Below are 15,818 nucleotides of genomic sequence, written 5' to 3' on the forward strand. Positions count from 1 at the left end.
TTTCATTTAGCACAATGCCCTTGATGGTCCATCCAAGTTACCACAAATGACAAAATTTTCACTTTTTGGTAGCTGAATAATAGTCCATTGTATACATGTACGAAAATAGTACTTTATCCATTCATTCATTGCTGGACACTTCCATTGCTTCCATATCTTGGCTACTGTGAATAATGCTGCAATGAAGAGAAGGGTGCGTGTACCTCTTTGGTTGGTGGTGAGAATTGTACAGCAATATAAATGAATTTAATACTACTAAGTGGTAAATATGTATTTGATAGCATTACATTGGATGCAAAAATTTTAAAAACATGCTACCTTGCACATCTATGTATAATGTCAATGTGCTATGGCTGCTTTAAAATAACTTATTTTTAGATTCTTACAACTTGGTCATAAAGCCTTATAATTTGATCCTAATGCATTTCTTAAGACAAAATATATTTAAGCAGGAGCTAAAGGAATAATTGTGAAGTGAATATATGAATTAAAACATAGCCAGTGATAACATATATTCTGTAATTCTAGCCTTGAATGCTGACTTCTCTTGAGATGTGATTCTCCCACACTAAAGGTGAAAAGCAAATAAAGTATTACTCTGTTGCTTCATCACCTTATTAAGAAAGGTTGACTCTGTGCTTAGCCAGCAGGAAAAATAATTTATTTCACTGTCACTTTATTTATTCACCTACAGCAAGGTAAATAGAAGGTGTTACTTGTTATTTATTTAGCTTTTTTAAGATACCTACCCCATTACTGGAAACATATCCTATTAGGAAACCAATTCTCTTCTCTTGTTTAGGTAGTAAGCATATCAGAATTATTTATAATAAAAGTTTTTCTTACATAAAATGTTAACACTTCTTAGAAAATGTATGAAAACTTGAAAGAAAATTAATTTGCAATATCACATCGTTGCAGTTGTGTAAGTGATTACGCTAAAGTCCAAGACAATAGTCTTCTCCATACCTACAACATTTGATTATGTGTCTCAATGTTGATGGTTTTAAAAGAGGCCTTAATTGTGTTGAGTCAATAGCCCAAATTCAACTTTGTAAAATGTTTGAAAGACTGTTCAACTTAATAGTTAAGGTACAGTTCCAATTGAAATAGAATGGTATTTAGGGCATTTTAAAAAACTACATATTTTTACAATTGGTACATTCTTTGTAAGCTGAGGAAACCAGGTAGCTACAGGATATGTTACCCTAACAACACCATGGATGAGTCTTCCAAATCCTAGTCAAGTTCTTTGTGTCATGGGAAGGGAAAGCTTGAGGAGAGACCATGATGAGTGTGCCTCAATAGGAGGGAAATCAATTAGTCTTACTTATTATAGAATCAGACCAAAGTGAAAGGAGCTTCATAAATGGACTATCAGACCTCTTTTGAACCTCCTTCCAAGAAGTCATGAGTGTCTGATCGTCCCTAAGATAAATTAAAAATGGTACAATGAAAGACTTCCAGGGTGAGGCACCACCCACTAGCTTCTTTCTCATTTCCTTTCAGTCTGTTCATAAAGTTTCATTGTGATCAATTGCAGAGAATAGATAACAAAATTTTCAGACCATGTATTTTTTCCATCAAGGGATTGAATGCTTCCATATGAAAAACAACAGTCTTCTGTTGGTCCCATTGAACAGCGCTTGCTATGACTTTGGAAGGTGGACGGAGCCTTTTCTTTCTGTGATTCTCTGGAAGTAGATGTTCAGAGGTCCTGTGAATCTTAAGTTGATGATTGCTTTTAAAATATTTAAATTTATCCAAAATATTTGTAAGACCACAAGGCATTCTGAAGTGGAGGGAGGGGAGAGTAAACAAAGTCAAGAAGAGGCCAAGTCTATGGTAAGTAACTGAGTCATTCACCTGGGTCCCCCAAAGTAGAGCCAGGAACAAAAATCACAATGGCTAAAGGAGGATGGTTGCTATCAGGCACATATTTATTTATAAAAGGTCTGATCTATAAGGGATGAAGGTCAACTTTTTATAATACTACCAGTCTGAAGGATGCTGATATAATTGTGTTGGGAGGCCTTTCCAGTGAAGAACTGGTGGGACAGAGAGAGACTTCAGATCTCAAGGAGAAATAATCAAAAACAAAGCAAGCGATTGAGGCACTTGGGTCGCTCAGTCAGTTAAGTGTCTGACTTTGGCTCAGGTCATGCTCTCACTATTTGTGATTTCAAGCCCCGCATTGGGCTCTGTACTGACAGAGCCTGCTCCAGATTTTGTGTCTCCTTCTTTCTCTACCCCTCCCCAACTTGCACTCTGTCTCTCTCTCCTTCAAAAATTAAATAAACATTAAACACACACACACACACACACACACACACACACACACACAAAGCAAGCAATCAGGGCCATACTAAAATAGATTGGGATTCCATATCAAGGGGCAGTCCTAGTGATAAACAGAAATTTACATATATTTTAATAACTGGAGTGGAAGCCATATCCTAGAGACGGAACACACAGAAAGAAGGTTTATTGAAAGTGAAGTTAAAGTTCAAGAGATACATAGTATTTTTAGTGCAGCACAGGCTATAAATATAATCAATTCTATATAACTGGTAGGAATAGAATTCTTAACATATCACTCAAGCCAAAATATATATGACTGAGCCAAAGAATAGGAACTAAAACTACCCTCTGAAAAAGGCATAAGACTTGTCTTGATGAGAATATGGATTATTTTCCCATTAGGCTGGTTATGTCTGATCTTTAACCTATATGTAGATGTAGAGTTAATAGCTAATTTAAATGTTCTTTTAAAATGGAAAGACAGCAACGGATAAAAATTATATGATTGTAGGGTTAGTCGTATAAAAAGCATTTGAGTAAATTCAACACTCATGCATTATAAACACCCTTAGCAATCTAGAAAGAGAAGTAACTCTAATCTGACAAAAATTATCCAAAAACAAAAACAAAAACCAACCTTACATCAAACAACATATTCAGTGGTTTATGTTGAAAATTTTCTTTAAGTTTGGAAAGGAGACCATGGCTACCACTATGACCACCTCTATTCAACAATTTATCAGGTATCTTAGTCAATATAATGAGATAAGAAAAATAAATAAAAAGCATAATGAAATGGTCAGCATTTAAGACAACATAGCTATGTATGTGTAAAATATCTATGAGTCTACTGACCTGCTATTAAAATTAGTGAAGTGAATTTAGCAAAGTTTCTAAATACAAAGTCAGTAAAAATCAATATAAAATCTTTGTAATCTTGGTGTAATCAAAGACAACTTTCAAAAGACACAAAAAGGGGGAAAAAAAGGCCAACAAGCATATGAAAATGTGTTCAATGTCACAAAGCCTCAAAAAAATGTAAATCACAACTACAATGAGATATCATCTCATATGAGGTAGAATGGCTACTAAAAAAAGAGACAAAACAAAAAAAATCAGAAAATTAGTTAGAAAGGATGTGGAAAATTTGGAATCCTTGTTCTCTGTTGGTGGGATGATAAAATGCCACAACTCTTAATGAAAAATGGTTTAAAGTTTCCTCAAAGAGTTAAAAATAGAACTATCATGATCCAGCAGTCCCTCTTGTGGATATGTATCCAAAAGAATTGAAAGCAGCTTCTCAAAGAGATATTTAAACATCTCTGTTCATAGCAACATTATTCACAGTAGCCAAGAGATGGAAACAACCCAAGTGTAGACAGATGAATGGGTAAATAGATGTATTATAGACACACAATGGAATATCATTTAGCCTTACAAAAGAAGGAAATCCTGTCACATGTTACAACATAGATGATATTGAGGGCATTATACTAAGTGAAATAAACCTGTTACAAAAAGTAAATACTGCATGATTCCATTTAGGTGATGTATGTAAGTTAGTCAAAATTACAAAAAGAGAAAGTGGAATGGTTAGTTCCCAGGAGCTGAGGAGGAGGAGGGAAAGAGAACTTGTTGTTTAATGAGTATAGAATTTCAGAGTTACTAGATAAAAAAGTTCTGGAGTTCTGTTTCACAATATGAATATACCAAACATTAATGTAAGTATACACTGAAGTGTATACTTAGAAATGCTTAAGATGGTAATGACAAAAAAGATATGAAAAGCAAAATGAGATGATATTAAAAATTAAGCATTTTTTAAAATCAGGATTTACTATTAAAAGCCTGAAAAGGCAACTGGTGGAATGAGAGAATATATTCACAATACATGTATTAGCAAAGTAATATTGTTCTAAAACGCATATTTTAAATCTTAGAAATCAATGCAAAAAGACATATAACTTATTCGAAAAATGGGTGAAAGTTTGAATAGAAATGAGAAAAGAAGATATTTAAATGACTAACATGAACACTAATCTAAAATCAAAGATAAAGAAGTAAAATATTACTAAAGACCTATAGTAATGCCTGGGTGAAAGACGGATAACACCAGGTGTTGATGGGGATATGGGTGGACTGAGAACTCTCCTACACTCTGATCAGAAGAGTAAAATGGCACCACTTCTTTGGAAAACCCTTTTCCAGTATCTACTAAGCCTGAATTACTTAGGACACAGCAGTTCAGTTCCAAAGTATATGCCTGAAAGAAATGCGTGCATTTGTTCCCCTCGAGTTGACTACTAGAAATTCATAGCAGACATACTAGACAACTACTTGCAATAGTATTTGAAATTAATCAAATGGCTAGAAGAGCAGCATGGTAAGTATGTTGTGGTCCATTCACACCACATGGAAGACTACTCAACAGGAAGAATCAATGATATTCAATAATTAGAATCAATGAATGCAATTGCTCCTCAAAAGAAGCTCCATTTATACAACTGTTTCCATTTCTATAACTAATCTCTACTTCAGAGATCAGTTGATGAGACGTTGTGTGTTTCTGATCTGAATGCTTGTTACAAGGATATCTTCAGTTTGTGAAAATTCATCTTGATGAACATTTATCTATGCACCTCCTTAGATGTAGATTATAAATTAACAAAAAACTTGATAAATAAATACTTAATTCATAAGCATTTCTCTTATGAAATAAGAATTCCATAAGAATGTTTCCCTGTTCTTCCTCTTCCTTGTCCTTCCTCATCTGGTTGGTGACAAAGTCCCAAGAATGTTGCTGTGTAAACGTTTTCAGAAATTTCCCAATATTTTCTGTTTCCAAAGCCACTTTCAGCTGTCTCTGCCTACCCCACTCACTGCTCTTTTTTGCTTCACTCAGTGATATGTATGAAAACATATAGAGGCCCTGGCACTCTCTTTGAACTGAGGCTCCATGATGAACAAGAATGTCACCATGGCCTCTGACCACACGGTGGGTGGATCTTTCATACACCGTCTGTCACAGGGATGATCTCCCAAGGCTGGGCTCACCCATTCCACACTAATCAGAATTCTCCCGAACATTGTGCTGGGGGAGGGCATGAGCTGTTGCAAACTTCTTAGGAAGTATTTTGGAAATATTTGCTAAACTACACACATGCTAATAATGTCTCAACTCCTTTTTGGCAATCTATCCGACAGGAAAAAAGCACAGTATACATAAATAGACTTAGTGTAGCATTTTTAAATGATGGCAAAATTTTACATATAACTATATAAAACCTTAGGATGCCTGGGTGGTTCGGTCAGTTGAACAGCTGGCCCTTGACTTCAGCTCAGGTCATGATCTCGTGGTTCATTTGTTCCAGACCTGTGTTGGGCTCCGTGTTGATGGTGTGGAGCCCTTGCTCTCTCTCTGCCCCTGCCCCCACTCTCACCGGCTCAAAATAGATAAGTAAACTTTAACAAGAAATAATTATATAAAATCCGGAAAGCCTAAAAGTCTATTAATGTAATAATTCTTCTTACCTTTTACATTATTTTTCCCTGTTTATGGCTTTTTTGCATTCTTTTCCTGCTTTCGATCACTATTCTCTCCCAGAATTCCCATTGCCACCCCTAATACCTCCACTGTGCTTGGCTGGCTTGTACTCCTCCCCAAGGCTCAGCTGACACATTTCTACATCTAGAAAGTTCCTAGTCCCTTAAGCAGTGTGGAATATGCTGCTTCTTTAGTTTCAATTATATTCCATGATGCTTACTTTAAATCTTCCAGTAAATAGTATAAAGAATTAATTATGATCTGCCTGATTCAGTTCCAAAGCGATACAGTGGCTAAAAGAACACATACAGCCAAAAACTAATTTCAAGATCAATCAGCACTTTTGTTTTCTCAGACACCTTGAGAAGACTCTTAGTCCCCCAGCAATAGCTATTAAAAGCCCCTTGCTCCTTATCCCTAATGTACTGCCTTCACAAACCATAGCTATTTTCCTCAAAATTCTTCCTCCCAAGATAATTCATGTAATCTTTGCCCCTATAAGAGCAGCCCCGAGTGTTATAAAATTCATTCTTTGTAAAGAGAGCACAAATTATGACTCAACAAACCAGGTAGCTTATATACAAGAAAGGAAATTACTTTGATCTTAGTACCCAGCACAAAGTAGTTTGATCCTAACTCTATGTTGCACATTAGGAATTCTAGGCAAGAAAGATTCTATATGTCAATGAGTTCAGCAGGGATTTGGAAAATTTCCCTAGGGCTTAACAAAGATGCTGGATAAAGGATGTTCTATCGAGCAATCTTGAAGCTTTATGGCACACAGCAGGTCTCTTTTAGAGAAACCTCAAGGTAAGGACAGAACTGAAAAATATAAATTTCAAATTATATATCTATGGCTGAAGTGCTCTCTAATGAAGTAGTAGTTGTGAAGCAGAAATTTCTGCAGGTACAGAACTGTTATGATCTGTTCTCTTTGTTCCCATCAATCCTAGATAGTCTCTAACCACTACCTTCCTACTTGAACTGCTTTCATTGTTCTTTGGGATTTTTGTTTGATGTGATTTGGTTTCTTGCAAAAATTTAGAGATCATGTTCTCATCAGCTTTAGCTGCTTTCCTAGAATGGTGCTTCATTAGCTTTCTGAGCTTATTTATTATATTATATACTCATGGGCTTTCATTAAAAATGGTTGCTTGGTTTGATGGTGTTTGTAGGATGACTAATTATGGGTTTCATTCCTAACCATAAAAATCTGTATACAAAAATCAGTCAGTAGTCTTTTATCTGCCTCATATTCTACATCGCCATTTTAAACTCATATAAAGTATGGTTTAAAAAAAAAAAAAGCCAACATTATGTCAGTTTCGGGTTCACATAAGTTGGTCAAGACTAAAACCCAGGTCACCAAATGTCTAATAAAATCATAGAACTCTGCTGCTGGAAGGAGTCTTGAGAATACCTAATCTACTTATTTTGCAGGTGATAAAATGAGACCTCATAAGGTTAATTTCCTTGACCCGTGTTACCTGGCTATTTGAAGATAGAACCAGAGAACTAACTAGAGCTTTCAGCCTCGGACTCTGTAATAGAGTCCAGATTTTATCCACCAACCCCAGCCCAAATGATTTTCATCATTGTCATTTTTATTACACTGAACCAGTGTTGCAAATTCAGATAGAAATAGTTGGGTTTGTGCTATGATGTGAAATGAGAATTGTTTTGTAAAACAGTTTTTAAATTTACTCATTCAGGATTTTAATGAACTGGGAAGATGTCTCTCCTTCAGAGGCCAGCAAGGAAAAATTTTCAACAAAGAACTTAAAAGACATCAATTTCTAGTAGTTTATCTTTCTGCCTTAAGATTTAATCCTAACATTTATATAGAAATATTAAATATTAGGTTGACATTTAAGCTTTACATATTTCTCCCCTTACATGAGCAGCTGATTTCTTTAGTTAACAGTGAAAATGAACTACTTGAGTTTTACTACATTAACACAGAAAGTGTTTCTGAAAAAATAAATAAAATATACAAAAACAAACAAACAAAAGCACAGGAGTTTAAGGAACACAATCACCAACAGACGAGATACATCAATGACCAAAACATAGCTTACAACAAAACCAATGTGCTAAGCAGAGAAATTCAGAAACTTAGTCCCTTATTTAACCCCACCTTAGAGTCATGATGGGTTCTAGAGTGAGAAGCAGGATTGATACTACAAGAAAATGTTAAAGAATTTCTATTAAATACGTGTACTGGCAATTTAAAACATTTTCTCATGTATCTGCCAGGGTTAGATACACATGTAAGAAGTTAGCCAATCAAGGCACCTAGGTGGCTTGGTTAATTAAGTGTCCAACTCTTGATTTCAGCTCAGGTCATGATCTCACGGTTCATGGGTTTGAGCCCCATGTCAGGCTCTGTGCTGGCAGTGCAGAGGCTGCTTGGGATTCTGTCTCTCCCTCTCTCTCTGCCCTTCCTCCACTCATGCTTACTCTCTCTCTCTCTCTCTCTCAAAAATAAAATAAATAAATAAATAAATAAATAAAGTTGGTCAAGCACTTGAATCATAAAATGAAAATATGAAAATGCTGTCTTTATTCAGAATAAAACAAGGACAATAATAACTGCCATATTTTAATGTTTATTTATTTTGAGAGAGAGAGAATGTATGAACAGGGTAGGGGGGCAGAAAAGAGAGGAAAGAGAGAGAGAACCAAGCAGGCTCCATGCCTAGCACAGAGTCCAACACGGGGCTCGATGTCATAACTGTAAGATCATGACCCAAAACCAAGAAATCAAGAGTTGGACCCTTAACAGATTAAGTCACCCAGATTCCATGATAACTGCCATTTGTTAACTACCTTCAATATTAAGGCACAATGCTTAGGATGGTACAAATGTATTCTCATTTTATCATCACACATGGAAGGATTATCTTTAAAAATAAAGGCTGAGGAAAATCAACTAATTTGCCCAGAGCATAAAGCCAGCTGAGATTCAGACAGTAATAGAAACCCCATTACTTACTGGGGTCTCCACTCAAGAAAAGTCAAAATCAAGTGGCCAGCTCTGAAAACAATTTTTTAAAGCATGGTGGAAATGCAGTTTAAACTAATAGCTAAAAAGAATTTACGGAACTGCTTGTGGATTCCCATTGATCTGTGCTTTCCGTGTTATAACATATCAGGGACTGGTGGCCCATGACTTAACTATTGATGATATAGCAGCCTTTTTCTCCAGTTATCGCTGGCTTGGTTTTCTTGTACATTCTCTTAATACCGAGTGTTTTGAAATTTATTTTGTATGTTAGTCTTCACACAGAACTTGTGAAGAAAGTTGGCAAAAACAGCATCACTTTATAGATTAGGATACTTAGGTGCAGAGACTTTAGGTGATCAGTTTCACATCCCACAAAATAAAACTGGAAAATATGACAGTCAACTTGCTTGTTATTGAACTCATTGTTCTTCATTTTTATCTCAACCTTAGGGTTCCCATTGAGTAGAAGAAAATCTTGTGGCATAAAGCAACCCTCTAAAATGTCAAGGAGAACTAGAGAGACTACGAGGCAGGAAGGAAGATCTGAGAGAAACCGATGTCTTAAAGAAAACCAACCCATGGCTTTTGAAATCAAAGAAAATGGATTCAAACTTGGCTAAAATAAAGTATATTTCTCAGGAAGAATGCTTAACGAACACAACTATAAAATGGTATTGGAGATAACCCAATACACCAAGTATGGTGGGGGGCAGTCTGCTGACAAACCAAGCACTGAAACAGTGTTCCTGCTCTAATTCCTGTGTCTTTGAGTCTGACTTTGGACAAGACATTTGATTTCTTTGTACCTCAGTGTCTCCATACGCAAAGTGCAGATTTTAACAAATGAATCACAGAGTTGAAGAAGTGTTATGTCTTCTTTTAGATGGTATAGCTTTAGAACAGCCTCCGGAGGAAAAGGTTAAAGAATCAAATTTGGGGGCGCCTGGGTGGCTCAGTTGGTTAAGCATCAACTTTGGCTCAGGTCATGATCTCAGGGTTCATGGGTTCAAGCCTGGCATCGCCCCTGTGCTGACAGGTCAGAGCATAGAGTCTGCTTCAGATCCTGTATCTCCCTCTCTCTCTGCTCCTTCCCTGTTCATGCTCTGTGTCTCTCTCTGTCTCAAAAATAAATAAACACAAAAAGAAAGAATCAAATTTGGGGCTTCCTGAATGAAAATCATAGAAATATTTGAATTATGGAAATTCAAAGGAAAATATACCATCCCACAAGGAATTTTTAAAACATGGATTTGGCAAGATCTGCAATCATAAAGAAAACATACAGAGACAATATAATAGAAAATGATTTGACATCACCAACTCAACAGAGGAAAGATGCAAAAGTTAAACAAAAAAGGCAAGTTTATAGTCCAACTGAAACACTGTATTTGTTACGTAGAATATTATCTGTGTCCCTTGCAAAGCTCTATTCATATATATAATACACATACCATATATATTATAGATAGTACATATTGTATATATCCTATATGCATTTTATATTTTTATATATTTATATGTTTTTGTATACTTTACGCAGTCACACACTAAAATCTCTTTTGACATCATTTCTAAGAATGTAATCTTTTGTGGAATACCTCCATTTCCAAGGGCTGGGTTTTTGGCAATTCACTGAATTTTCACATTCTCTAAATAGGATGCATATTGAGGCTAAGTAGCCCAGTACATCAAATAAGTCTTTCTTTCTTTGTCCCTCATAGTGTCCACATCACGTTCCTAACAATAAAGACATTGTATATGAATCCAGCAGCCATTTAAAAGGTGTACATCACCAACAGATTTAAGTGATTTACTGAATCTTGTTTTACTAAACAGTAAACTTTCAGTCCAATTGAAAAGACCAGCTTTATTCTTTTCATTTTCAAAATTCATTAACTTTAATGACATTTAGAAATGCAGAACGACCACAGGATTGGGCCATTAATTCTTCTGAAACATGAATTTTCAAAATTAACGTTTGAGGAGGAAACAATTGATGTCACACAAAAACCCTTACTTTGAGCTCTTTGGTCGCTGAAGCAGAATCTGACTTCTTTTTACAGCATTGTAAAGAGATGTAGGAAAGTTGTCTCTAGGAGGATTCATGGCTAATTAAAAATTTCAAATTGTATAATCTGAAAATTAGTGTTTGCAACAAAATCAGCCACTCACCCTTAAACATGGCATTCTGTGTGCGCAGCTATAATGAGCTGCCTTCGTGCGGTGTGCGGTCCTTGACATTTGTCATAATCCTCAGACCACCCAAATATAGCAATCTGCTATTTGGAAAAGACACCCTATGAGTTTCTCTTTCTCTTCTTAAAGCCATATTTTCAAAGAGCCATCAGTTATCTGCCGACTTCACTCATCATGCTAATGGCTTCTATAAATACTCTGACAGATCATTCTTCTCTAAATCGTCTAGCAAAGAAAAGATTAAGGAATGTGTCCTCAGACTATGAAGAAGGCCACGAGCTAACTTTCCACCTCTGATGAGCAAGGTGAGAAAGCCAGTGAAGGCCCTACTCCTAGAAGATTCTGTGTGCAACAAGGCACAAGAAAGTCCAGGCACAAAGTGAGGCCATGATGATTCTTCTGAATATTTTTAAATCTTTCACATCATAAGGTTTAAAATGTGGGTTACCTTTTATTTTAAGATTTATAAGAACTTTCTTAAGAACTCCACTGAGCACAAGGTGTCTGTTTTATCAGCCCCTTGAATAAAGCCAACTCCTAAACTAAGATAATCAGTTTGTACCTTCATTACCAGAAAAATTTCAACACCTATGCCCTTTTTTATTCAGCATAAAACTAGGAGTTGCAGTTACCACCTAAAATGTGGATTTAGCCAATGGGAGTAGTACTACATCTAAATACGACTTGAGGGCAATCTTCTCAACCATAAGCAAAATGAAAGTGATAAATGCAAACTAACATTTGATCATGATTAGAGTGAACATATAATTTGTCATCCTAACTTCTGAGATTGAAAAGGAGTGCTATTAGTAATTACTATAATCACTAACAGGTTATAAGTACCAACGTATATCGTGATGATTATTTTTCCAAGACACCAGGCGTAAAACCAGAACTTCCCTCCCCAACCCAGCACTGTGCTGAGTCTGTGACATAATTTGTCTTTTTAAATTATTTCATGCTCACAACATAGATGGATAGCAGGTATCATCCCTCTTTGACAGATGAGACAACTGTGTCTCAGAAAAATTAAGTAATTTAGGAAATTGAGGGATTGGGATTTGAACACAGCTGCCCATCTGGCTCAAAGCCTGGGCCTCTTCTGCCATGTTGTAGAGGCAATAAATTACACAATAATGGTCCTCGTTCTCTTAAAAACTGACTAAAGACCACGGCCACTCTTGTATTCCCTCTCTCTCTCACTCTCTGTACGTAAATATAAGTACAGTTGCAGATAACGAACAGAGTGGTTAGAGGTCAAAGAGATGGAAGACAATTTTGCATCCAGGAAAGGAAATAAATTTGGAATTTCACAATCCTTCAAAAAATCAAGTGGCAGTACTGACTTCGATAGCACTGTTGGGGCTCCTGTGGAAGCATTCTTTCTTTTGAAACTAAGACCTGCAGATAAGCAGGGTTAAGAAGCAGAACTTTTACTGGTGGGTACCATGAGGTTATAGTGAGGGAAGTCATTTCCGTTCTCCACCCCTTGATGCCCCGATCTGTGAATCCTGGCTATGGGTGACCCAGTGCCCTGTATTGGATATTGATTTAGATCATAAACCACCTTCTAGAGGACATTGCCCCACCCCCTAAGGCACTGCCACATACTTAATGATATAATTGAGTCTCCAAAAGACTACTCCACTATTTTATGAAGTAAGCTGCTTTAGGATGGTGGGGTACATGGTAAGGCCAGCGAAGTCCATTAGCACACTTCTTGTGCTGTGAACAAGTTCTTCGACGGGAAGCAATAATGTGCTGAACACTATGGGAGTAAATAAGATATTCTGTACGCTCACAAATGGTGGTTTTTGTAGAAGCAGTGCAGGCAGAGAAACCAAATCCATATCTAGGGTAAGCATGTATTCCAGCAAAAACAAAACGCTGTCCCTTCCATGATGAAGTGGTTCAATGTAATCATCCTGCCACCAAGTAGCTGGCTGATCACCCTCTGGAATCCTGCCATATTGGACACTCTGTAGATTTCTGCCGCTGGCAGATTGAACACTCAGCAGTGGCCATAGCCAGTTTAGCCTTGGTGAGTAGACGTCCACATTGCCGTGCCCATATATGCTCTCCATCCCCACCACCATGGTCACTTTATTCATGAGTGCATCAAGCAGACAGGAGTAGCTGGGGAAAGATGACTGACATCAACAAAATGAGTCACATTACCCACATTTTCTTAGCTTACTGATGATGCGCATTTATGCGAGACACAAATCCCCAAATCTGAGTTACAGCAAGGAGACCAGGCCCTTCTACACCCACGCTGCTCAGCCATTGGAAGGAGATACGTTCTTGGGTCAGGCAATTGTCTTGATCCAAGGCCACCACAAAGAGGAGCCACAGGAGAAAGCCATCTTCCAACGGCTCTCTCAGATAACGGAAGAGTAAGCTCTTCACTGGAGAAGGGCTCAGGACGCTCATCCCAGGCCATCACAACACCCACCACATTCTTTGTAAACCTCACTCAATGAACAATTTGACCTCAAAATTTTCATTCGAATAAGCGGTAAGTAAAAACTTGCAGCATTAAGTTACAACCAATGTTGACAACAGCGATTTGAATTACAATAATGTTTTAAACTTCAAGTATGAGTTCACTCTGGAGTCTTTAGTCTTCTATCATTTTCAGTTTCAGAGAGCCCATTTCCCAGGCAGATTATCCTTGGGGGGCTGGCCACAGCCTCTTATTCCTCTGCCTGCCTGTAGCATATTTCTGCAAAATGAAAAGACCCACCTTTTCCACCTGTACCCCGGGCTTTCCCTCAGGTAGTGATGATGGGCTCATTAGGAAAACCATTGCTCAGTTTCTTACATAATCTACAAACTCCCAATGCTCTTGATATTTTAAAAACATCAGAGATCATAAATTTTCCTGCAGTTTCTCTGCAGCATGTACTAAATCTGTATGGTAGAATGATTTGTAATACTAGTCTCTTCTTGAAATGCTATCCACATCTAAAATATGCCTTTATTACCTAGATTAAATCTTAGTATGCAACTGAAGGCCTCTGAGATTCTTTGCCAGTTTGGTTGCACTCTCTCAAGCTCTACGTCCAAGAGGAGGGTGCTTTCTGCTTGCAACTCGTCATTGGAAAGGAGGTAGGACCCTTCACGTAGAGAATACAAGGACTATCCGCCCTGCCTGAGTCTATTCTTTGATGTCCACTTAGCCCGAATAAACCACACATTCCTTTAATGAGTGAACGCAATACAGCTGACTTACATGCTTTCTTAGAAACGATTTTGAAAATAAATCGGGCTCAATATTTGTTATCTGATACAAGACAAATTCCAAGTGATTGGTCATTCAAAAAAGAATCAATTATTGACTGTAATATTTTATTAAAATTTACCTTCCAGAATTGGCTGAAACATGTCACTGTGACTATATTCCTTTGTACTCAAATTTAATTATTGACTCTCTACAATTCATTAAACAGTGAATGTCCTGGGCGTTTATAGAATTGCACCTGCAATTTATTTGGTTTGCTGCAACAGTAGGTGACAATGAAAACAGGGGGTCACTGTCTTAGTTCCCAGCATTTTGTCAGGCAGAGAGTACATTTCCACAGGGCCACTGGGTCTCCACAAACAGTATTCTTTCTGCCAGGCACTTTGTAATGTGCAATGAATGGTGTCATTTATTTTCATTTCCTCATACTTAATTGCATGCTCCTTGCTTCCAACATTAAGCCAGAAGGCAGGTGGCAGAAGCAATGAACTAAGCTGAGACTAGCTGTCGTCCTTATAGGCTATGCTCCCTCCCTTAAAAGCAAGCCGACTGTTTACAACCCAGCCGAAGCCACTGGTCTGGAAAAACGCTTCCTTCCATGGTAAGGTCTGACTCTGCAGAAGCTACTGTCAAGACCAGAGCTCGATGACGAAAAGCCACCAATTGACTCGAGCTCTCAGCAACCTGAAAGAGCTGAAGACATTAATCCAACAGCAGATGTCAAAACTAAGTATTCTGACAAACCATATAAATTAACCGCTAGATTACATCATCATGAGAGAAATAATTGGTCAGAGTTTAGCTGTTATTCAAATGCTATGCCTCACCCTTAAACTCTCTCTTGCCAGAAATTTAGGGCAAAGCTGCTTAAAATGGATCATCCTAGAAAAAATAGGGTGAGTTTGCTGAACAAATTAAATATCAAATGTATATAATGACTTATGGGCCATTTAACATATTCAAAGATAAATGAGTATTTTCAACCGCTGAGAGATATCTCACAATGGTGCAACTTTGTAGCCCAAAAATGAAATTGTTCAATATGGAGGGAAAATAAAATTAATAAAAATGTGTCTTTTTTATCAATAAATATAGCTAATAACTGATGGAGATTTATTGACATCTTTCTCCAAACAGCAAACGCACTTTTTTCTTATTACTGTCTTCAAGCAATATTTCATGACACATAAATTACGCTTTTTCAATGATGTCGCATATGCGTTGCTAATCAGATGTCCTTTAGAATCTGAAACCAAACATACTGTATTTGAATGGTAAAGAGTAACAAATGTCAGGAGAATCTTATTTCCTGAGGCTATTTACTCTTTTGTTAGGGAAAAAAAACAACCATATTGTATGAAATGCACATTTTGTTTACTGTTGATCATTTTAATATAAATGTAGGAAGAAATGGGCTGGAGAATACAGCAGGAGCCTTCATTCTTTTTCACTTTCAATATAATCTCAGAAGCCATCAGAGGGCTTTTTTTTTTTTTTTTTTTTTTGCCCCCATTTTTTTTTTTGGC

The sequence above is a fragment of the Crocuta crocuta genome, unplaced genomic scaffold (genome assembly GCF_008692635.1).
Source record: "Crocuta crocuta isolate KB4526 unplaced genomic scaffold, BGI_CrCroc_1.0 scaffold20, whole genome shotgun sequence".
Taxonomy (NCBI): domain Eukaryota; kingdom Metazoa; phylum Chordata; class Mammalia; order Carnivora; family Hyaenidae; genus Crocuta; species Crocuta crocuta.